This window comes from Castor canadensis, chromosome 3, assembly GCF_047511655.1.
Source record: "Castor canadensis chromosome 3, mCasCan1.hap1v2, whole genome shotgun sequence".
In the NCBI taxonomy this organism is placed as follows: domain Eukaryota; kingdom Metazoa; phylum Chordata; class Mammalia; order Rodentia; family Castoridae; genus Castor; species Castor canadensis.
Genome location: NC_133388.1, coordinates 108284784 through 108308214, shown reverse-complemented (window position 1 = coordinate 108308214; position 23431 = coordinate 108284784). Strand labels below are relative to the sequence as shown.

Genomic DNA, 23431 nt, shown 5'->3' with positions numbered 1-23431 from the left:
ATGCAACTGGAAACTGAAACAATACAATGAGCTAGGATATTACCAAGAACCCAGGTAGCATCACATAGATATCACATCATGGTGCAATGATGGCTCTTTCAGAGCCAGGCCAAAACATGATAGTGAGCTAATAAATTATGTGGAATGTAGGCGATACTCAGGTACATACTGGTGAGGGCCTAAGTCACAGCATAGAACATCCACTCTTCAAACACTCAGATAAGTGATTATGGTGCCACTAACCCTTACTGTTAACATGTTTTGGTGCAGTGGTTCAGATTAAAGTTGGAAATGTCCTTACAAATTTAGTTACCAAGGGTTTAAGCATTTTATGTGGCAGAAAATTTTATGTTGAACCCGTGAATGTTGAGGGCAGATTATATCCTCATGCCTTGAATTGTCCTGTCAGCTCAGCAAATGGCACAATATTTTTTCATGTGCCCAGAAAAGAAATCACCCACTGATATAATCAACATCTAATTAATCCAGTCATCTAAGTAGAGCTCCAGATGTCTCTTCACAATTATTTTCTGGGCTTCATTATGAAGTGTCCTTGAAGAACAATTATACACTGAGACATCTTTGTTCATGTGCATTTACATGTTTCCTGTAAAAGGAATTAAACCCTGAAAAGTTTATTGTCAGTTGCTATCAAGTGACAAGGTGAGGATGAAATGAAAATCTCAAAATTCAGACTATCTCCAGATCAGTATGCAGGTATATAGAGATTGTGCCTAATTGGGTGTCACAGTGCATTTTGCAGTTTGTCTGGTACCAGTATATTAGTGTATTGGTATGAGGTTATGCTACATTCAGTCAACAGATGTCCTCTTGTTTTCAAGTACATTTAGTAAATCATGAGGAGATACTTCCTCAGTGTATTTCATTTCATACTTTTACACCATAATAGCTCTCTATTATTTTTTGGAAGTGTCATATTTTGTTGTATTCTTGCTGAGAGACAATGTGAATTTAATGCTCATAATTGTAAAAACGTGAAGGATTCTTCTAAATTTCATTGTGCTTATTGCATTCATATTGACAGTGCAATTTTTCCAATCAAGAGAATAGGCAGAATAGTGTTCTCTATAGTGTATATATCCTGTATTGATAAAATAACTTTGGAAATTTTCTAATGTACAGACAAAATGTACCATTTTCATTTTGTATGATGTGATTTTCAGAGGAAGATCAGGGGTCCACAGTGTGCACATAAATATTCAAGATGAAAATTTCTCCTACATAGGTAAGTGCTGATGTGATCCTAAATCAGAGCATAGGCCCCCTTACCTTCATCTACAAAATAAGGGATGAGGGGTTTCCTAACCCCTCATTTCTTCTGTTGCACTATGGAGGTAAGAAACCCTGGAATGCTTAGCAATTTTGGTGAATATGCATTTTTAGTTTTTCTATGGCAAGAAAATTTAGGTTTAACTTGAGAATATTCCAGGTTTATTTTATATTTCTTCATTGTCATTGTCACTGACCTGCTAACATAGGGGAGAGATGAAGAATTCTCCACAAATCCAGTCTAGAATGTGTAAACACTCCTGAAATTCTATTAAGTCTGAAGAACTCCATGAATCTAGGTAGACTACAAGGCCCATGAAAATTGCCTTGGGCAAGGGAACAGGGTTATTTGTCCTGGTAGAGCAAGCTATTTCCTAAAAACAGATCCCTACACTGTTTTTCACATTCTCTTTGTGAGAACACAGAACTAATATTACTTCTAGTAATTATTAGAAGTGCAACAATATGGACACTCTGATCTTAAATGCCCAGGCATGTGAAGAGGTTGTGTCTCACATGTTTTTGCCATAGTTTATTCCCATGCTTTTTGTATTGTTGCAGACAGTTTGAAAAGATGACACATTCAACTATTAAGTCCTTATTGTTCTCATTTCTTCCTCTATTACATGTGACACAGTGAAAATCACTGCATCCATAACCACACTACTAGGCCTAATTTGATTGTATCTTTGCTAACAAGTAATGGGTACTTGGGACCCTACTTTCAGAGCCATAAACCATGATCCAGGTCCTTTTCACATGGCCTATCCTACCGATTGGGATTGGGGAATGCTAGCAGATAAGAGAACTCTCTGGTTCTTTTATAAGTCATTTCCATTGACTTCTGAAAGTTTCCTAGTAGTGTCTAATGATAAAATGACCTGAAACATGTGTGCCACAAAGCATTTCCCTGTTGTCTTTGTCTGAGACAGGTCAAGATATCCAAGCCAGAGAAAAATGCCATCAAGTGGAAGATTGCTGGTATCCAGGTTAGTGCTGCTGTGGGCCAGAATCCCAGGATAGGATATCATATATACAGGTATATATACAGGTATATATGATGGTGTTGCTAATCCTTCTTGTCACTAAGCATCTGCTATAGTTACTCAAGTGAGAAATGATGGATCCCTTATTAACTGTAATGAACAAAAGTATAGTTGTTATTTGGTGGAGAAAATTCAAATTGCCTCTATACCTGCTGTTTCATTCATTGTGTACTGGTTTACTGTCATTTTCATTGACCTTGAGGCTTTTGTAAGAATAAGATATTTTACAGGCACCCAGTAAACAATGGATGGAATTTGAAGAAATTAATAACTCTCAATAATCCATGTATCTTTGTACAGATCAAGTGTTCCTTAACAATTATTTTATGAAAATTAATTGGCAGTTGTAGTTGAAGAATAATCGTATCTAGTGATAAGGTAATGCATGTGTTTTCCACATTCCCTGAAGTGAATGCAAAAGATCTAGAAAAGATTATTAAGAGAAGCTTTCTGACAGCTAGGTAAGTAATAAAAAGATCATATCACAAAGCAATCATTAGGTGAGGAGGGTTTGCCTAATTGAATTCAATTAGTCGAATTAAGCTAATTGAACTAAGTTAATTGAAACATACAGTTAAAGCCACTTACTGGTTCTCTGATGTAGCCCATATTATTTATGCACCTTTAAAATTATGAATGTCTGGTGCAGCAATACTTTTGATTTTAAAAAGTCCATAATATTACAAAACACTAGCACGCAATTCACAAGACTCTTTTATTGGTCTGATTAAACCAGACCCAATGTCTCCATGTTTGAATAATAAAGATACAGCACTAAAACTTCAACATGGTGAAAAGTTACAAGGTGTGAAGCACAAATAATTCACTTATCTAAAAACAGTTTTAAGCCTAGTTCCCTAACCTAATTTACCTAATGTATAAGAGATTTGGTGGAAGAACTGATCTCTCTGAACCCTACACTCCATTATGCCTGGGGTGCCTTTTCCTCTTTCTTATTATTCCCTCCTTTGCCTTACTTGCTTAATGAGCTCATTACTAGTTTTATACATCTTTTTTTAAGGTTTTTTAAAGATCATTTTTATCACAAGATCTTTTCTTTCTGCTGTCTTTTTTATTATATTATTGTACTGGGGGTACATTGTGACATTTACAAAAGTTCTTACAATATTTTATAGTTGAATTCACCTCCCACTTTTTACCCCCTCTTCCTCCCATTCCTAGAGCAGATTGAAAATGTTTTTTTCCATTTTCATATATGAGTACATAATATTTCCATTAAATTTACCCTCCTACACACTTTTCTTATATCCTCCTCTTCTCCCACTTGTACCATCCCCAGAAAGAACCTGTTTTATCTTTCTGTCCTCTGTCTTTGCAAAAAAAAAAAGGCATTTTTGTTTAGGATATCTAGATAAGGACTTTATTGTGACAGTTACATGTATATATGTATAATACCCAGAATTCGTTCATCTCCTTCATTTTTCTTTCTACCTTAGTCCTCTTCTTATGGTGATTTCAACAAGTTTAAAAATTCTGTATTTATTTGTGTATGGAAAGTACATCAAGCATATACACCTTTTTAACTTCATTCTTTTATGCTCCCACTCCCTTTAGTGACCTCCTCTTAGCAGACTTCATCTTAAAATCCTTTTCTTCAGCACATTCAAGAACTATAACTAATGATAATGAATTGAGTGGTTTCTTGTATCAAAAACTTCCTCAACATATCTCCAGTGACAGAAGTTGTGGTGAGATAGCAAGGAGGTCGCACTGCTCTGCGCCATCAGGGAAGACCACCAGATAGGAGGTAGAGTATTGCCTTGATTATTAACTTGTTTTTTGCTGTTTTCCTTGCCCCCATTTCCTTTCTCTCTATCTTCTACTCTTCCTTATGGGGTCTTTCAAGTATCCCTTTGTACTCACCCATTTTTTATTTCCTTTTTGAGAATTTGTCTTTTTAGAATGTGAGAGCTTCACATGAGAACTCCAAAGATAAGTACCCATTAAATACTAAGGAGTTTGTCCCCAGTGAGATGGGAGAAGTCTACACAACTGGAACCTATAAAGATGCTCATTCAGTTACCACAGCTGCTGGATTTTCCAAACTAAAAGATTTCCTTCTGAGAATGATTGGATGCCCTGCAGCACTTGGGGTAATGCCTGGGAGAATTCAGCCTTCGGGAACAACATACTTTCAATCTGAACCCCCTTTTAGGCACATGCCTTATTCCCAGGATCAAGAGAAAATTCCAAGCTTATTCAGAGGGTGTAAATCAAGGGAGGGTTTCCTCATATTTGATGCACTCGTCACCCCATAGCACTGAGGCAATATGATACACATAAAATGGGATATATGAACCATTTCTGGAAAAAAATCCTCAAACAACAGACTTTATAGAACCCAAACATTTGACTCCCATGGCAGAATCTCACCCTTAGTATCTACTGTTTGTAGCAAGAAGGAAAATATTAACAGCTTCTTTATCTATGCTGACCTTCATATAAATATATATATATGTGTGTGTATATAAATATTATATATATATGCATATGTATACATACATATATATGTATTTTTTCTTTTTGGCAGTACTTAGGCTTTAACTCAGGGTGTCACATTCTTTTTGTGTTGGATAACCTTGAGATAGGGCTTCTCACACTATTTCCTGGCTTGGAATTGTGATCCTCCTGCTCTTTGCCTCCCAAGTAGCTAGGAATACAAGCATCACATAGTGGTGTCCACCACTTATATTCTTGTAGTCACTCCTCCTAATGCCAAGCCTCTTGATAATTCAAAATACTTGCCACTAGAGCCTTTATTCATTTTATGTCATATTTTTGCCTTAGATTTATTCATTTAGGAAAAGCACTTAAACACCCGCCTTTTGTATCATATTATTATGGGGTTAACATGTAAAGACTGTTGGCTTGTGGTATATTGTGTATTCCTTATGCTTCTTGCTCGTGCTAAGATAATTCTGATGTTGCAGATTGTTTTAAGATTTTGTTATCTTAGCTAGCCATAGCTGAAATGTAACATTCTGTAGTTCTTAAATGCACATGAACAAGAAACATTATATAAAAAACCCTATGTTCTTTTCCAATGATTTTTTTGTTCCTTTACTAACCATAAAAAGCTTTAAATTACCAACACTAAAATGAAATGTCTGATAAAGAAAAGTAGGCTTAAGTATAAAATGAAATATTATAGATATGCTTACTTAAATGGTAGAATTGTAACTTCAGAATTTACTATATTAGTATAAAAACATGTAATTTTATTCATGTTTTTCCCATATATAGAGTACATATTGTACATTTTTGAACTGTGCAAAGAGCATTAAAAATAATTTAACACTCATTCACTTTTCAGATGGATAAATTCATTATATCATATTATATATTTATGTTTATAATGCATCCTGCAAAATATTTGGGAAATTACAAGTTTGTAAAATTCTTAAAAAGAGTGGTAGATGTGAATTAATTTGGAAAATAATGATCTTTTCAAGGTGATTATGTAGCCATGTCTTCCAGAATGCTCCCAGTTTTTATGATTTGAGCAAGGGATGAGTTCTTTGAGAAGAGCAATCACAGCATATGTCTAACTCCCATCGCACTATAATCTACAGCCCTCTATTCTAGTGCCAAACACTTACATACTCCAAAAATCTCAGTCCAACAACTGAATGAGTGAATGAAAGAATCTTTAGTGAAATGAATACAAGCTGACTTGGATGGTAAATCTGTATCCCCTATCACTAGGAAGGCTGAAGTATGGACCATGAGTTCGAGCACTAGGAAGGCTAAGGTATCAGAATTGTGATTTTGAGCCCAACCTCAGTCTGGGTTACAGACTGAGTTTGCAGGCAACTAAGTAACACAAATTAAAAAACAAAAAGTGATGAGAAGGTGTGGCATTCTATCATGAAGGGGGAAGAATAGAACAAATTTTCAGGAGTAAAATGCATTTTATAAAAATAGAGGAAAATGCTTGAAAATACACTTAAGGCTTTAAAAACATTGCATAGCCACAAGCAGCACACCACAAAGAGTGATGGGTACAGGAGTAAATGTGGTAGGCCCTGATTGGCTGGATGCAGCTGCATTCTGGTAGCTGACTGGTTCTACAGATAGCAACAAGTTGGTTGTTACATCAGGTGCCCAGTTTTTTGGATGTAGCCACAGCAGCCTGAGGAGCTGTCTGTCAAGAGTCAAACTTCACCTCATCTTGTTTCCCTTTCTGCCACTGTTATCCTTAAGGTGAAACAGAGTGGGTTTGGGAGTAATAACATTATGCCTGCTGACAATGGGGCTAGGGATGACCAACCATCTGAGAGCGGTCCAATTACTGCTCCTAAGATGGTAAGTCTCACAATGGGAAAGCAGAAAATTGTATCTTGTTGCATAAACCAGCTGCTCACTTCCACTCCTGCTGATAGTGTGTTCAGAATTAGGGAATTTGAACATTCCCACATCTCCATCATGGGGATAATCAGACAGGCAGTGATAGTTCCAAATTATATTCCTTACAAAATTGACAATATGACCCTGGAACCCACTGATGACCAGCAAACCTTTGAGGAAAAGATACATACTCTGAGGAAACACGAACTATTTGGGGCAGAGACATGTAAGTCTGAGGAGCAGTTCACATAGTCAGAATCAAGGAGACAAAGTCAAGGAGCTTCCTCCAAAGTCTCTATGACAGAATCTTTTCTTGTCTCTTCCAGCTTGTGGCATTCTATGCCTCATGGCAATGTGACTCCAGTCTTTGTCTTCATGATTACATGGCCTTCTTTATGTAAGAACTCCTCTAAAAATCCAAACAGCAAATAAAAAGACATATATAACATGTTTTCACTCATATAGTAGATTTAGACCTAAAAATCAGTATAGCATAACTATAAAAGGTGGAATGTTAGGGGTGGAATAGGCATAATGATACCCAAAATCTTTATAGATTGGAGTGGAACAGAATTAAGTAAGAGAAATGTAGACAAGGTGACTTTGATCAAATTGTGTTATATGCACGCATGTAACTATCACAGTGAATCCCCTTTATATAATTAACTGAAACAAATAAAAATAAATAATCAAAAAATAAAGTTTGGGGTCTTGAGACAATGCAGCTCATCTTCCATTAATCCATATATTCAGGTAGAATTGAAGGGTACACCAACAGTGCTGGTAAAGAGAGACATCCTGGTAGAGGAAATTGTATCAGGAAACATATTTGGGCATGTTTTCTCATAGGTTCTCTGAAAGAGAAGAGAGCTGGCCATAAAAGGTTGTTTATCAAAGAGGGCTAAGAAAGTGGTAGGTGATAAAGTGATCATAGGGTAGTGCAGAGTAAATTCTATGCAATATCTGGGTAGATGAGGAGGGTGTGTGTATCTGAGTATTGCCATATAGTTTTGCAAGAGTCATGTGACGGTCAAATGGTCTCACACTCACTCATTTGAGCCTCTGTTTTTGGATGTACATTTGTTCAAATGCTTAACATATGCCCATATTTCCCCCCTTTTCCTTAAAAATGGTTAAAACAGAACTATATCCATCATATTTCTATCAAGAGTTAGATTTTATTACATCCTTGCAGTCAGATAATATGTACTTAATACTTACAATGATAGTCTCATAAGCGTGGATCTAGGTAAATTTCATGACATCCGTACATGCTACCTTGACCAAGGGATTTCTGTAGGCATCCTTTCAGGAGGCTAAGAGGTCTCTTAAAAGTCTTTGTCTCTAGAAATTTGTAATCATCCAGGCAGTGCAACTGGATTTTGAAATAATACAATGACATAGATAATTTAATTACTACAAATACTGATATGACATGTATCAAATTATTTTGCAGTGATGTGTTTTTCAGTGACAGGAAAAACACTAGAGAGAGCCAAAAAATCTTCATATGGAATTTGGCTGGTCTTAAGGTATGTGCTTGGGTGGGTCTAAGTGACAGCATAGAACATTGCCTTTCACAAATACAGCAAAGTAATGATTGTCTGCCTACCCCTAAGTGTCACAATAGTTTGCTTATAATGGATCAGGATTGTAATGACTAAGAACTTAAACGTTTTACGTGGCAGAAAATTGTATGTTGGTCCCATGAATGTTAAGGTATGATTACATCATGGTTGCTTGTCATTGGTGTGGGTCTATAAGCAAAGTAATAATCCCAGGGCTTTTTGCAGGTGTCCAGTCAAAAACCAATATCCTCTTCTGCTGGTAACATCAATCCCCAAAAATTCCCAGTGTTAAGGTAGAACTCAAGTGTCTCTTAACAATAATTTTGTGGATAAGAATGAGCAGGTTTCCTTGAAAAACAATTGTATTCTGAGAAACATTTCAGCTTACATTTTTTTCAGATTCCCTACAAGAGAATCCAAAATCGACCACAGATTCTTGACAAAAAGTTTCTAATAACTGGGGTGTTAAATTGACCATAACACAGTGCAGAACACCTCATATTCAATATCCAGGTAAATGAGAGGGGTTTGACTAACACAGTGTTGCCATGTTTTCAGGCAGACTCCCTATTATCCTCTCAACAGATGTGCAGTTAAAAGGTGATGCCACATTCAGTAATTAGATACATTCCTATTTTTACATATATTCAGTAAACTATTAGCATACACTTCTATTTCTCTAATATTTTTGCCATGTAAACCACTCATATGGTAATGACTCCCTAATAATTCTAGGAAACATCAGATATTATTGTAAGCTTTCTGATAGACAATGGGTATTTAATGCCCATAAGAACATTTTCAGTGATTCTCATTGTGTCCCTCACTTTGATATTTATTGATAGTGGATTTTTTATAGGTTTTATTATAAAAGAAAAAGCTTTTTCTTATAAGGCTGTGTGGGTGGATCTCTCAAAGTATCAACAGTGTTAATAGATGCTGAATTGGTACAATGACCTCAGGAATTTTCATGTGTGCAGGTAGAACAAAATATAACAAATTGAGTTTATATGATGTCTTTTTCAGCAGCAGGACCATTTCCCACAGTAAGTCAGATCTTCAAGAGTATAATTTCTGCTATGTAAGTAAGTGCAACTATGAACCTAAATCACTGTAGAGCATGTCCTGCTTTCATCTACAAATTAATGTACCAGGTATTCCTAACCACTCATTACAACAAGTTTTTGATGCTGGAAATGTCATAAGAAGCCATGCAACTCTTAGCATTTTTACTGCTTATGTATGTATGGTTTTCTTATGGAAGAAAATGTATATTGAACCTGTGAATACTGATGGATTTACTCATTCATTGTCGTTGTTTATCTGAAAAGAAGGGGAAAAGTCAGAATTTTCATGTTTTCCATCTAGAAATGTTGAATTGTCCCCAGATTCTTTTACCTCTGAAGTAATCCATGAATCTAAGTAGACTTTGTGTCCCTTAATAATAGTCACAGGCAATTGAAAGTTCAGGTATACTGGTAGGGCAAGCTGTCTCCTGAAACAGTTTTGTTTGTTACCTTTTTTTCCCATTCCTTTCATGATAAAATAGTGACACTTGAAGTGTTGTTGATGGAACCTTGGTAATAATATCTAAGTCAGAAACTATTCATATGACAGGCTGCACAAATGATTTTAAATATCTAGTAGGGTGAGGAAGTTGTGCCTATCAGAATGTTGCCTGTGTTTGCCAGCATGTTTCTAGTGACATTTTAGGTAGTGTACAGACTTGAGAGGGTGATGCTTTTTATTATTTATATCTCTTCTTCTCAGGTGTACATTTGAGGCATGTTTTTGGCATGACCATATTTTCCCATCTTTTTCTTCATATTCATGATCCTGTTACCACCACTTCAGGAGTAGTTGGGATTACAGCTATGCATCACCAGGCGAGGCTTTAAAATGGCTCTCAAAAACTCACCCATGTATTCCTTCTAGCAAACTTCAGTCCCTTACTTGCAACATATAATAAAAAATAACCCAATTCTTTTGCAATTCCTCTGACCTGAACAAGAAGGAGTGCCTCAGAAACTGCCTCTTTTCTGGCAGGGATAGAGGCATAGGCAGGCATACAGGTAATATTCATTGTGTCTAGCACATTGACATCGACTGTAGAAATCTACATGTATACTGTTGTAAAAGCTTCCTTAAAAGAATGTATACCTGGATGTTGCAAGTGTCCAGATGTTGTACATGAATCCTGAAGTGATACAATGATGTGAGGAAATATTTATGTGCCAGTAGAATGAGTCAAGTAGCAAATGTATTTTCTAAGATGTTTTCCTCCAACATAGGTCCTTACACACAATGACTCACAAAGATCTTCAAGAGTAAAATTTTTCCTACCTTGGTAAGTCATCATATGCTCCTAAATCCCATCATAGGAAATCTTATCTTCATCTATATAGATAAATGATGATGGTACTCCTAATCCTTTTCTACATGTTTGTTATTATAGGTATTGAAGTAAAATAGCACAGAGTCTTAGTAACTGTAGTGCTAAATTCAACTAATTTTTCTGTGTTGAACCTGTATGCACTGAGGAATTTATGGTATACTGGTTCAATGTTATTGTTTAACCTGCCAACACAGGTGGAAGATTAAAAATTTCAATATGTCTAGTCCAGAAAGGGTGGACCATCCTGCAATTCTGTTAGCTATGAAGTAATTCATAAATTCAGGTAGAGTTGAAATGTTTCATAACAATTGTCACAAGCAAAGGAAAGAGCAGGAGTCCTAGTAGAATAAGATGAAACATAAAGGATGTTTTTTATATGCTTTCTTTTTTTATCCACATTTCCTTCACAAGAGCACAACACCCATCAAGGAGGGAATGTTGATAGAGAATCATTAATTATTTGATTAGTGCCAAATTGAGGATACTACAGTGCAAACGATCTTACGGTAAGTATCCAGGTAGGTGGGGAAGTTGTGCAAGTCATGGTGTTACTATGTTATCATTATGTTTTAGTCTGGCAAGGTCTCATATAGGATGTACTCCCTTTAATAATTAAGACCTGCTAATTCCCAGATGCCCATCTGAAGAATGTTCACTAACAGAGATCATAAAGAGTAAAATTTCTCCTAGATAGTTAAGGGGTGATATGAGCCTAAATCACAGTTCAAAATGTCTGGCCTTCCTCAACAAAGCTAAGGAATGAGGTATTCCTAACACCTCCTTTAAGAAGTTTTTCATGTAAATGCTTTGATAGGAATCCTTGGTGCACCTAGCAATTCTAGTGAACATGTGTTTTCATTTTTTTTCTCTGGCCAGCAATTTTATGTTGAACCTTACAATGCAAAGAAAATTACTGATTCCTGGCTCATTGTCAGTCTTATTGACATGCCCAGACAGGAGGAAGCTTGAGGTATTCTTAGGTCTCCAGTCTACAAATGATGGATGTTCCTGATTCTGTCAACTCTGCAGTAATCCATGAATACTGGCAAATTTTAAGTGTCACTCATAATAGTTGTGTGCAAGGGAAAGAGAGGGTTTCCTGGTAGGACAGCCTCCACCCTGAAACACTGTTGTGTTTTATATTTTTTTGCTTTCCAGTAATGAGAACCCAGGAAACTTTAGATAACTGTTGACAAAAGTTTAGTGGCAAACTACACATATGACAGTAGACATTCTGATCTTCAGTATCCTGACAGGTGAATAGGTGGTGCCTCAAGTGGTGTTCCCATGCTTCTTCTGAATCCCAGTGAAGGCCATGTCTCTGCTGGGGTAATGCTTGTGAGAGGTCAGCCTTCATATACTGCACTCTTTTTATGCAAAACCCCATTAAGGCATATGCCTCATTCATAAGCTATAAGGAGCATTCCTAACCAATACAGAGCTGTACATGAAGGGCTGGTCTCCCCACAGCTAGGCCACACAACTCCCTACTAGAGATTATCTCAGACAAATAACACAATAGCAAACATATTTCATTTTTTCACATTCTTAAATTCTTTTTTATTAATGTAATCTTTACAAAAGTATTTGCTCACAAAACTAAATTAAAATACGTTCACCAAATCTGTGAGATGTTAACTAAAGGATAATAATAACTAATTCACCTGTTCTCTTAAAAACCCTTTTTCTTAGCTGGAAATTCAGTTTTATTTAGTGGTTATCAATATGGTGTGAGTAAGCTATGAGTTAATGGCAATGAATAAGTTTACATATTAGAAATAGAAATTTGAACTGACACATTAGGCCTATTGAGAAGTCAAAGTTGGGGCAAGGATGTAGTTTACTGGAAGAGTAATTGCCTAGAATTGTGTGAGGCCCTGGGTTCAAGACCAACACCACAGTAAATTAAAAAGAAATTTCAATGAATAACTGAAGTGCAACTAAGGATGTCAATCCATTTTATGCTGGTTTTTTTTAATACTTCAGTGTAGGTAATTCATAAGGAAATTACCCATAGTTCTAGAGCCTGAGAAGAACACAGATTAAGGTACTAACATGTTCATTGTCTGGTAAGGGCTGCTCTCTGCTTCTGAGATGGACCTTTGTTGTTGCATCCACTGGAAGGAGGGGAGGAACACCGTGTTCTCACTAGCAAAATGTGGAATGCTGTGTGAAGCCTCTTATAAGTCCTTAATCTGATTCTTAAGGGAGTTGCTGCCATGGCCTCTTCACCTCTTTTTCTTTTACTCTTTATTAGTGTAGTTTAATGATACATAATTTCATTATGGAATTTTCCTACAAGTATATGAGGCATTTTTGAACATGTTTCTGAATAAAAAATCACCAAACAACATATTTACAGTCCCAAGAATGTAACACCTATGATGCAAAGTTACCCTGAAGAGCCCTTTCATATGTGCCATTATTAAAGCTTCTTTATCTCTACTCCCACTGCTTATATTATTGCCATCACTGCCCCTAACATCAGGCCTCTCAATCTATTAAACTCCAGTCTGCTGATGCCTTTCTTCTTTTCAATACACATGAAGATTTTCAGGTTTTTCTCATTTACTCTTTAGGACTTACACTAAAAAAAAATGATAAATTGCCTAACTATGCTCTCTTCTTAGGGACTTTAGATTCTGTTTTTTCCTTAGATTTGCTAAACTTTGGCAAAATGTTTTTATACTTTATTTTTGTTATTTTGTGCTGGGAATGCATTGTGACATTTACAAAATCTCTTGCAATATACCATGGTTGAACTCATCCCTTCCAGCATTCTCCTTTATCCTCTTTCCATTCTTGGAATAGTTTCAACTGGTCTCATTTTTCCATTTACATACATGTATACAGAATATTTCCACCATATTCATCCTCCAAACCCCTTTCCTTATATATTTTCCTCTCTCACTGATACCCAGTCCTCAGACAGGACCTGTTTTGCCACAAGACTTTTGTCTCCTATCCTACAGTTTCAGGGTTAACATATATAGATTGCTGTCTCTTGATATATTCTGTCTCCTTTCTGCTTTCTGCTGAGAAAGTTCTGTTGTTCCAGGTCATTTAAAGATTTTATCTTAGCCAGTCAGAGATAAAATGTAACATTCTGTAGCTCCTAAACACATATAAAACAAAATATGCATACATATTAATTCTTTGCAAAATACAAACAATATTTACCACAGATTGTCTCATGGGGTGGAATCTCTCTCATTGCCTCTCCTCTTGTGATATGACTAAGATTGCCAACAAAGGAGGGTCATACCTGACAACCTTGCTTTATTCACATATCTCTTTTTAAAATTAAAATCATAAACAAATCACCAAAGGTATTTTCTCTCAAATTTTAATTCACAAATATGAAATATTCTTCAGAAATACCTTACCTACTAAAATTAATCTTTCAAAAGTTATATAATTATAAGTCCTCTCCACCATAACTCAGATAGTTTTCTACCTATTAACCTCCCCAAAGGAATACTTCCTTTCATCAAAAGCAGACACTCCCATGTTCTTTTCTTTGTCTTCAGAAGGACATGAGATGCTAACTCTGTATCCAAAGATGGGATCCCTATATTCATCATAAAATGTCCACCTAATTAAAAATATTGTTATAACCCTAGGTAAAGAACCAACACCAACAGAGCAAACACCAGACCCATCTTAATCCCTAAACAATCTCTGTCCTAATATCCATAAAAAGCCTTTTATCATAAATTTGAAATTCTGCACCCTGTTGACCATTTCAGCCCTCACTGTCTCATCATTCTTTTTTGCTAGACTACTGATTTAAAAAGAGTTCCATTTGGCCACAAATATAGGCCAGTATTATCACACTTCTGGGAAGAATAGACTCTCCATCACCATCTCCGATAAATTTCCTAACTCTAAAATGTTCAAGTCATCCTTTTGTCAGATAACATAGTCTTGGGCTCCTGATTAAAATAAAATTCCAATAAAAAGTTCTTCACTTTTCTTCTTTCCTCCTTTTCCTCCAAAAACAAACAAGAAAATTAAATCTGATAAATAATATTGACATTCATAATAATTCTCTCTTAAGTTATACATTAAAAATTTTAAATTAAAGGAAAATGTAAAAGAGTTCAGTTTCTCCTACAATAAAAATGACTCCAATATAAATAGAATAAAGTAATCTTAAACTGACAGTGGCTACTATGGGAAGGTAACCGGAAAATAGTGAAGAGGTCTGGTAGAGATGAACGAATTCGGGTTATAATACACAAGTGCATGGAAGCAATGCTAGGAGTCTTTCTGTATGGCTATTTTTGTCTTAAGTTAGCAAAAATGCTATGCCTTTCTTATTATCTCTTATAGTATCTTGTCAACAAAATTGGAGAAGAGGACAGATCAGGTTTTGCCTAGAAGTGAGGGGGTTGCAGGGAGAGTTAGGGCATGGAGACAGGGGAGAGAGATGGCCCAAACAGTGTATGCACATATGCATAAATGAATAAACAGTAAAAACATTTTAAAATAGAAAAATCTGACCTATATGATAAACCCTAATATTGACTCCCTATTATAATTATACCTATTTTACAAAAATCTAAAAATGGCCTAAGATATATTATGTAGGCCTTTATGACATTATATGGCAACTCTAAAATCAAAAAGAGTAAAAATTTATTATAATGTTGAGCTATATTACAAAATCCAGAATTTAGACAATAACTCAGGACTATGTTAATGATATTCTGGTCAAAGAGCAAAAATGAAACAAAAAGTTATAGATCCCAATACTGACCCAATCTTAAATTATCAATTTTAAAACACATTTGTTTAAATTTCAACATAAAAAATTACACAACCACCTGACCAAATAAAAACAAAAATTATCAATTCATAAGACCACTAATTATCAAAATTTAATGTTGCACGTTTAAAAATATAAAAATCCTACTATGATTTAGACCAACTGTCAAAAACATATAAACATAGTACCATCAACACTAATTCTACAAAAGAGCAAAAGCTTTCAAAAAATTTTTTTTTATCAATCAATACTGAATATTATTCACAAATAACAAAAAGAGGCAATGAGACCTCAAATCCCCCTAAAATTTAATAATTTACCATCTTGGGTTTGAACAATCAAACAAAGTATGATTTATAAAATAAGAAAGGGTTAAAACAAGAAAATTACAATAAAAATAAATTGCTATATTTACAAATACACATCCCAACTTTATAAGAACTTAAGGAAATAACTTCCTGTAAAACTGGTTATACACATAATAGAATGAAACTAGCCTCTTAAATCTCACCCTCTAATGAATGAATTCAAAGTGGATCAAAGATCTTAATTTCATTCTGAACCTTTAAAAATTTTGATTTTCTGCTTATTTTTATTGTGTTAGATGGGTGTACATTGTGGCATTAACAAAAATTTTTATAATATATGAAATATATCATACTTTAATTCACCCCCTCTACCATTCAGGGTTCTTTTTTTCTTTCTCTTTTTCTTTGGCAGTACTGGTTATAGAACTCAGGTCCTCAGGCTTGGTAGGCAGGTACTGTAACACTTGAGCCATTCCACCAGCCCTGAAAGTACAATAGGAGAATAGTTAAAACACTAGAAGATGGTTGTAGAGGCAATTATAGTCTGAACATAACTCTAATGGCACAAATAATAAGAACAAGAACATAAAAAGGTGACTGTATGAAATGAAAAAGATTCTGCAAATCAAAGGAAACAATTACCAGAGTCAAGAACTAGCCCACAGAATTTGAGGACATATTTGTGAGTTATTGAAAGGATCAAGGTTTAATATCCAGAATACACAAAGTGCTCAAAACATTAAGCATCAAAAGAACAAACAATCCAGTTAATAAATGGGCAAATAAAGTGAAGAGACAGTTCTCAGAAGAAGTACTAACGGCTAATAATGTATGCAAATCAGTATTTCTAGCCATAAAAGAAGTGTATATCACTACTACACTGACATTCCATCTAACCCATGATGGAATGGCAATCATCAAGAAAACAAACAACAAGAATTCCTTGTGAAAATGTGATGAAAAGGAACCCACATACACTGTGAGAATGTAAATAAGTGCCACTGTGATGAAAATCTGTATGGAAGCTCATCAAAAAACAAACAGCAACAAAAACATTCTAAAAATAGCCTTAGAAAATATCCCTGCTATACCACTCTTGAGCATAAATTCAAAGGAGTGTACATCATCATATTAGAACAACACTTGCACATGCACAAGGATGACATCACTATAAACACAGTCAGCTATGGGATCAGTCTAGTTGCCCTAGGATCAATGAGTGGAGGAAGAACATGTGGTATACTCACACAATGGAGTATTATTCTCGCATAAAGAAGAATTCAATTATGTTATTTGCAGGGAAGTGGATGGAATTGAGGCTCATCAGGTTGAGTGAGATAAGCCAAGATCAAAAAGCCAAATATTACATGTTTTTGCTCACATGTGTAATATACACTTACCATGAGTATTATGATTGTAATAATGGCACATGAGTATAAAGGGAGATAATCTGGGTGACCTAAGTGGGAGGGTAGAGGGGGAAAGGACAGAGTAATGACAAGTGAAGAGCCACAAGGTCGCTTACACACACATGAAGATAGCATAATGAGACCCACAAAATAATATTTGAGAAGAGGGAAGGCAAGAGAGAGAGGGGGATATAAAGTTCTATAATAGAGGTGATGAACTTGTTCTAAATATACTTTATGGAACAAAGGAATTGTCGCAATGAATACCACTTTTACTATTAATGTGGGCCCTTAAAAATCATTAATTTTTAATTTACCTATTATCAAAATAAAAATTAACAAACCTCCCCACAGAGGTTAAGCCTCCTCCACAAATGACTCCCATCACCTCCAAAAAAGTTGATTGATACCTTAAAATATTATTAATATAAAAAACTAGGATACTAAAAGTAGTTGTACCAAAATCAGCCCAAAACTGTCTGTCTGTGGATGTGGTGGTCATCTACCTCAGAGATGGCAGGTTGTAAAGGCTAAACATATCCAAGGCTTCCCATTGTCAATTCCAAATAGTAATCTTTCAGTATCTTATTAAAATGTCAGGTATTTCTTAATACAACAAAAATCATGATAAACTTCATTTCAGTATTAGGGCCTCATAGTCTGTCTTACTTAAATTCCTAGAGGACATTCTGTAAAAGCTCTGTGTCAATAAAACCTCAAAGGTCAAAAGATTCCTCCTTTCCTAATATGTAGGTACAGAAATTATAATTTCTCACAAAAAATCACCAACTCCATTATTAGACTAAAATATTTTGACTATTTTAATGGCCACTGTGCATCCAAGTATTGACCATCCTATCATTCTGAGGGGTTAATGAGCACCCAACATAAGAAAATATAATGCTCCTTAAATAATTTTCTCAAAAAAAAATCCTCAACAGTGTAACCAAAAAATAAGTAAATCGAAAAAAATTCCTCAACCCTACAGAACAAAAATAACTCTGTCTATTGTCACTCACTCATAACTCCTATATTTCTCTCTTGAAAACCAATATCCTATTAAGCCCAAAAGTATATCAAAACCACAAGTTTCACTTACTAAGTTTAAGAAATTTAGATTATTCATGCCTTGTAAATCCCCCTTGTGACTTATCTGTTCTTTCAAATAACAAGTATAGCCTTACAGAAATTAAAAAAAAAAAACTTTAGTGATTTTTCACCCCATACAACTAAATTCCTATGATATTTTAGTTTAAATACTTGCATATGATTCTTGGTTTAGTGTTTTTATTTGGAAAAACATATTTTCTACACTCATCTAAATACAAGGTACCAATATTTGCTTACTTTCAATAGAGTTACATTAAAAACAACATAGTATACTTACACTATTTTGCTGCAAAATAGTGTAATACAATAATACTCCACATAAACTCATATCTACCATGGATAAACATTAAAAATGCAACTGTAAGACAAAAGGCCAATAAAATAATATTTACCCCATGTAAATCAATATAATTAATAATCAAACATATACAATTAATTAAAATAACATTAAAATCCTTTACAAAACAGCCAATTAACAACACTACCCAACATCCTAAACTTAAAAAATATTCAGAATCACAACTACCATTACCGAGAGTTCATAACATGTAATCTCAAATAGGAAAAATGTTGAATCTCCACAATCTCTTAAGATAATGAACAACAAATATTTAAAAGTATTAGTAAGTTCAAAGGACTATTATATCAATTTAATTCAAACTACAGTCCAACTAATTCAGAAGTTTGCTTCATCTTAAATAAATAAAACCACACATAAAATAAATTTTAAAATCCCACTAATTGTATTAAATCTCAACCACTAATGATAAAACTTTTAATACTCAAAACTACTAATTCATATGTCACTAATTAAATACACAAAATATTTCAGAGACCTCACTGAAATGCTCATAACAAATGTGATGTTTATGTGACAACAAACCTTGTGCCTGCCTAAGCCCTGTTTGGATAGGAAAATTTACTATAAGAATTGTCTAGATGTAAAAACAATAGACAATACCTTATAAAATCTCTTATCATATCCAGTATTTCTAATAAATACATGAGATCTACTTACAACAGGTATGACCAACATGCAAAATTCATTACCAACTATACTCTTTCTATGAAACAGGTCAAGACATGTCTCTCCAAATTCAAAACCAAAAGTTTAATGAAAAATTCTTCAAAATAAAATATTCCTTATCCTTCTTATTACTACCCAGGTAGGGACTAATGCCCTCACAGCTTACATGCTGTGCTTAAATTCCAAATATCTCAATTCCTCCCTGATACTGAGACATCTCTAGAACCAGATCAATGTTAGGTCAATTTGTACACCCAGCATTACAGATTTACTAAACTCATGGGTTAATGTAGACTCCAGGTTAAAAAAATTATAATATTTCTGATGTTTATAAACTTACTGCTCTATTATATTGTGTATTGTCTTCTCTAAAACATCACATAACTACTTTTCCAATACAAAACCACACCATAATCCTGTTATCATCTTATCTTTACAGTCAAAGGTCTAAGTTTTCCATATCACCTCTCCATCAAATAGAGTGCAATTATCAGTTATACAATGTTAAGCAAGACTGATGTCCCTTTACATTTGCCAAGAGCCATCAAAGACAGACTATCAACTCCCCACAACTCTGTAAAATTAAGGGGCCAAAGTGATTTAAGGGTGGAAATAAGGCAGGCTAAAAGAGGGATAGATGACACTGATCTAATGCAAGCCAGAATATGGATTTGGGATTTTATTTTTAAAAATTTTACTATAGAAGCTTTAAAGAAAGCATTGGTTATATTCTTTCCAACACACTTCCCATTAAGTTACAATATATACTAAACAAAAACAAAATCCAGTTCTTCTAAAATTCCTCTGACCTGTACTATTGACTAAAGTGCCCTGAGAAGAAAGAATGCCTAGTGAACAAACTTTTTGGAGAAAAATATGACAATAGAGTTACAATAGATAGGCAACTATGTCACAAGACCATTTGATTTGTAAGATCTCCCCAGATGCAGTACCTTCACAGATGGATAATAACATCAAAGTGTCAAAACAATAAAAGAACTAAAGTTTACCAAGTACCTAATACAAAAACACAACCCTCATATTGATTAAAGCTAAACTCCTTAATCTATGTCATAGCATGTAAATTACCTACATGAAATTACTAATTCTGTACTTTAATGCCCCCAGTCCACTCTACTGCTGCATTTACCAATTTTCCTACATCTCACTGCTTTGCTTCCTTACCTAATATAATCACTAGCATACTGTTACATAAAAAATACTCCTAAAATTCTTTTTTCTGATCCAGTCAAGAATAACAACACACGTGAGCAACAAGTAAAGGTTTTATCTCTTTGAAAGCCTCCTTAACTCTACTCTATTGACAATATTACCCTATAACTTATCTGATACTCAGTATCTAGTAGGTGGGTATGTTTCCTAAACTGATATTGCCAAGTTTTCTTTCAACTATTCATATATGTGGTGAAAAAATGAATATCTTCCTTACATTTCTTTTAAGAGTATGGTTTTCTGTGTGGCTGTGCAGATAAATTATATGCATTTACTTCTCGCAGGGTTAGCACACATACTGGTAACACTCCTCGTGCCCATCCTTGTGATATTGATGGTGGAATGTTTTCAAATAACTCCTTAAGAATATAAGACTTCCTTTGCAATGGTATGTGCATGGACCTCTGTAAGTATTCAGGTAGAATAGATGATTCATGAACTGATGTAGGAATTTTCATGAGCACAGATAAGATGAGACAAGTAGCAAATGCATTATTCAGGATGTGTTTCTTAGAGACAGATCAACATGCAAAATGACTATCAGAGTCCTTCAAGAATGAAATTTCTCCTACGGAGTTAAGGGCTCATATGATCCTAAATCGTAGCATAGGACATCTTACATTCATCTACAAATTAAGGGATGAAGGTATGTATTCCTAACTTCTCTCTTCTTTTGGTGCATATGCTGTGATAAGAAATCCTGGAGCCCTTAACAATTTTAAAGAATGTGGCTTTGTAGTTTTCCTACAGTAGGAAAATTTATGTTTAACTTTGGAATTCAGAAAGACTTATCAATATTAGGGTTTATTGTCATTTTTTGACATGACAACACATGAGGAAGATTAAGAATTTTTCATGGTTCCAGACTAGATTTGATGGGTGATCCTGAACTATCTAAATTCTGAAGCAATCCTCTAGGTAAACCTTCTATGGCCTATAAAAATGCTTGAAGGCCAGGGATGGAGGGATTGTGCTCTGATAGAGCAGGTGTTTCCTGAAACAAAGATTTATATGCTTTCTTTGTCACATTCCTTTCTCAAGGACACTGTGACTCTTAAAGGATTGTTATCAAATCATTGGTACTTGCTAAGAAGTGACAATTTGCTCTCATAACAGTTCAGACACTTGGATCATAAATATCCAAGTAAGTGAGGAGGCTGTGCCTCACCTCTTATTGCAATATTTTTTCATGATTTTAGTGAGGTATCTGTTAGTATAGAAGCTTTAGAAGATGGCCATTCAATCTTTGAAAACTCTTATTCTCAAATACATATCTGAGAACTATTTTGGACAATTACATGTTTCTCCTTTATTATACATAGTGTGGTTAAAAAAATCCTCATATGTGCATAACAACACTACTGGCCCTATATGGTTGTATCCTTGGTAACAAGCTATATATATTTGACACCAACTACTTTTAGAAGAATAAATAGACATTCAGATCCTTTTAAGAGGAGCAGTCACAGAGACAGAGAAGAAGGGTTGTCTTATAAGTATTTTCCATTCATAACTGAAGGTTTCCATGTAGTGTTGTGGGATCCTGTAATAACATAACGGCAGTCACATGTGTCACAAAATTTTTCCCTAGTATCTTTGTCTGAGACAGGTCAAGATATCTCAGGGAGAAGAAAAAGTTGTCAAGTGGAGAATGGCTGGTTCTGGTTATTGGTGCTCTTTGTAAAAATCTTACCATAGGATATCTAACCTTCTAATATGTTGTTTAATATGGGGTTGTCCAGGTCCTTCCTGTCAATAACATTTGTTACAGGTGCTCAGGTAAGAAATGACCAATCCCTTACCATTTTAAAGACCATGAGTTTATAGCTTTTTATGGTGTACAAAATTTGCATTGATCCTGTAGGTATTGGGACATGGTTGGACCCTGGATCATTGTCATTTTTAATAAAATTGAGAGTCTGTTTTAGAATCAGATATCCTTCTGGCACCATACTAGAATTGATGTGACATAAAGACCATACCATTCAATTGAAATTAATCCATGCATCCAGGTAGAGTTGATGGTTATGTCAAGGTAATAATACATAGGTGACCTGCTAGAACAACTTGTATTCTGAAACACATCTGTGCATGTTTTCTCACAGTTTCACTAAAAGAGAATAGAGCCTTGGCAGTGCATTGCTAATAACCAGGTAGATGATAAAGTGGTGCATGTGTACAACAAATAATATATTCAATATCTTCAAGGTTGAGCAGGGTATGTCCAGTTATTGTCATGTTTTCTGTAGAAATTCTGTGTAGGTCTTCCCTAATATACAGATATCAGAAGCCACATTCACTTATGAAAAACCTCTTTATTTTCAGATATATATTTGAAGAATGTTTTTACATAACTACATTTTCCCCTATTTGGGGTATATATATGGTGAAAGCATGAATATATGCCTCACATTCCTAATCAAGAGAAAGATTTTCTTGTATCTTTGTAGATACTAACTGTGTGTTTATGCTCCAAGAGATAGAGGCATAAGCAGACATCTGAATGATATTCATCCCTGCAGTCTTGACCAGGAATAGGTTTAGGATTTTTTTCTGGAAAGTAATAGGACTCTGACAGTCTCTGTTTATAGTTTTGAAATTATCCAAATGTAACTGAATCCTAAAATTACACTATGTCCTGGGATATTACCAAGAACACAGGATCAACAGGTGTTCATCAAATCAGTTTGCAATATCTTACAGAAAGGCCAAGCATGACATGAGCCAATAAAGTCTCCTGGAACATGACTGGTATTCAGGTACATGCTGCTCTTGGGCTATGTAACATCATAAACTTTCTGCTCATCAAAAACACAGGTAAGTGAGGACTGTGGCCCTACCCCTCCCTGATATGCATCTTGGTTGTTCTGGCTAGGCTCAAAACAGACAGTAACTATATATTAAAC

At 34.9% G+C, this 23431-nt stretch overlaps 1 long non-coding RNA gene across 2 annotated transcripts in view; it reads right to left on the bottom strand.

The window, feature by feature from the left end:
- Positions 1 to 15725: 15725 nt before the first annotated feature.
- Positions 15726 to 23431, bottom strand: part of LOC141421643 (uncharacterized) — a 105982-nt gene continuing 98276 nt past the window's right edge. For both annotated transcript variants that reach the window (XR_012446283.1, XR_012446284.1), the window contains exon 2: positions 15726 to 16229. This is a non-coding gene — a long non-coding RNA (uncharacterized lncRNA). The remainder of the gene's footprint in view (positions 16230 to 23431) is intronic.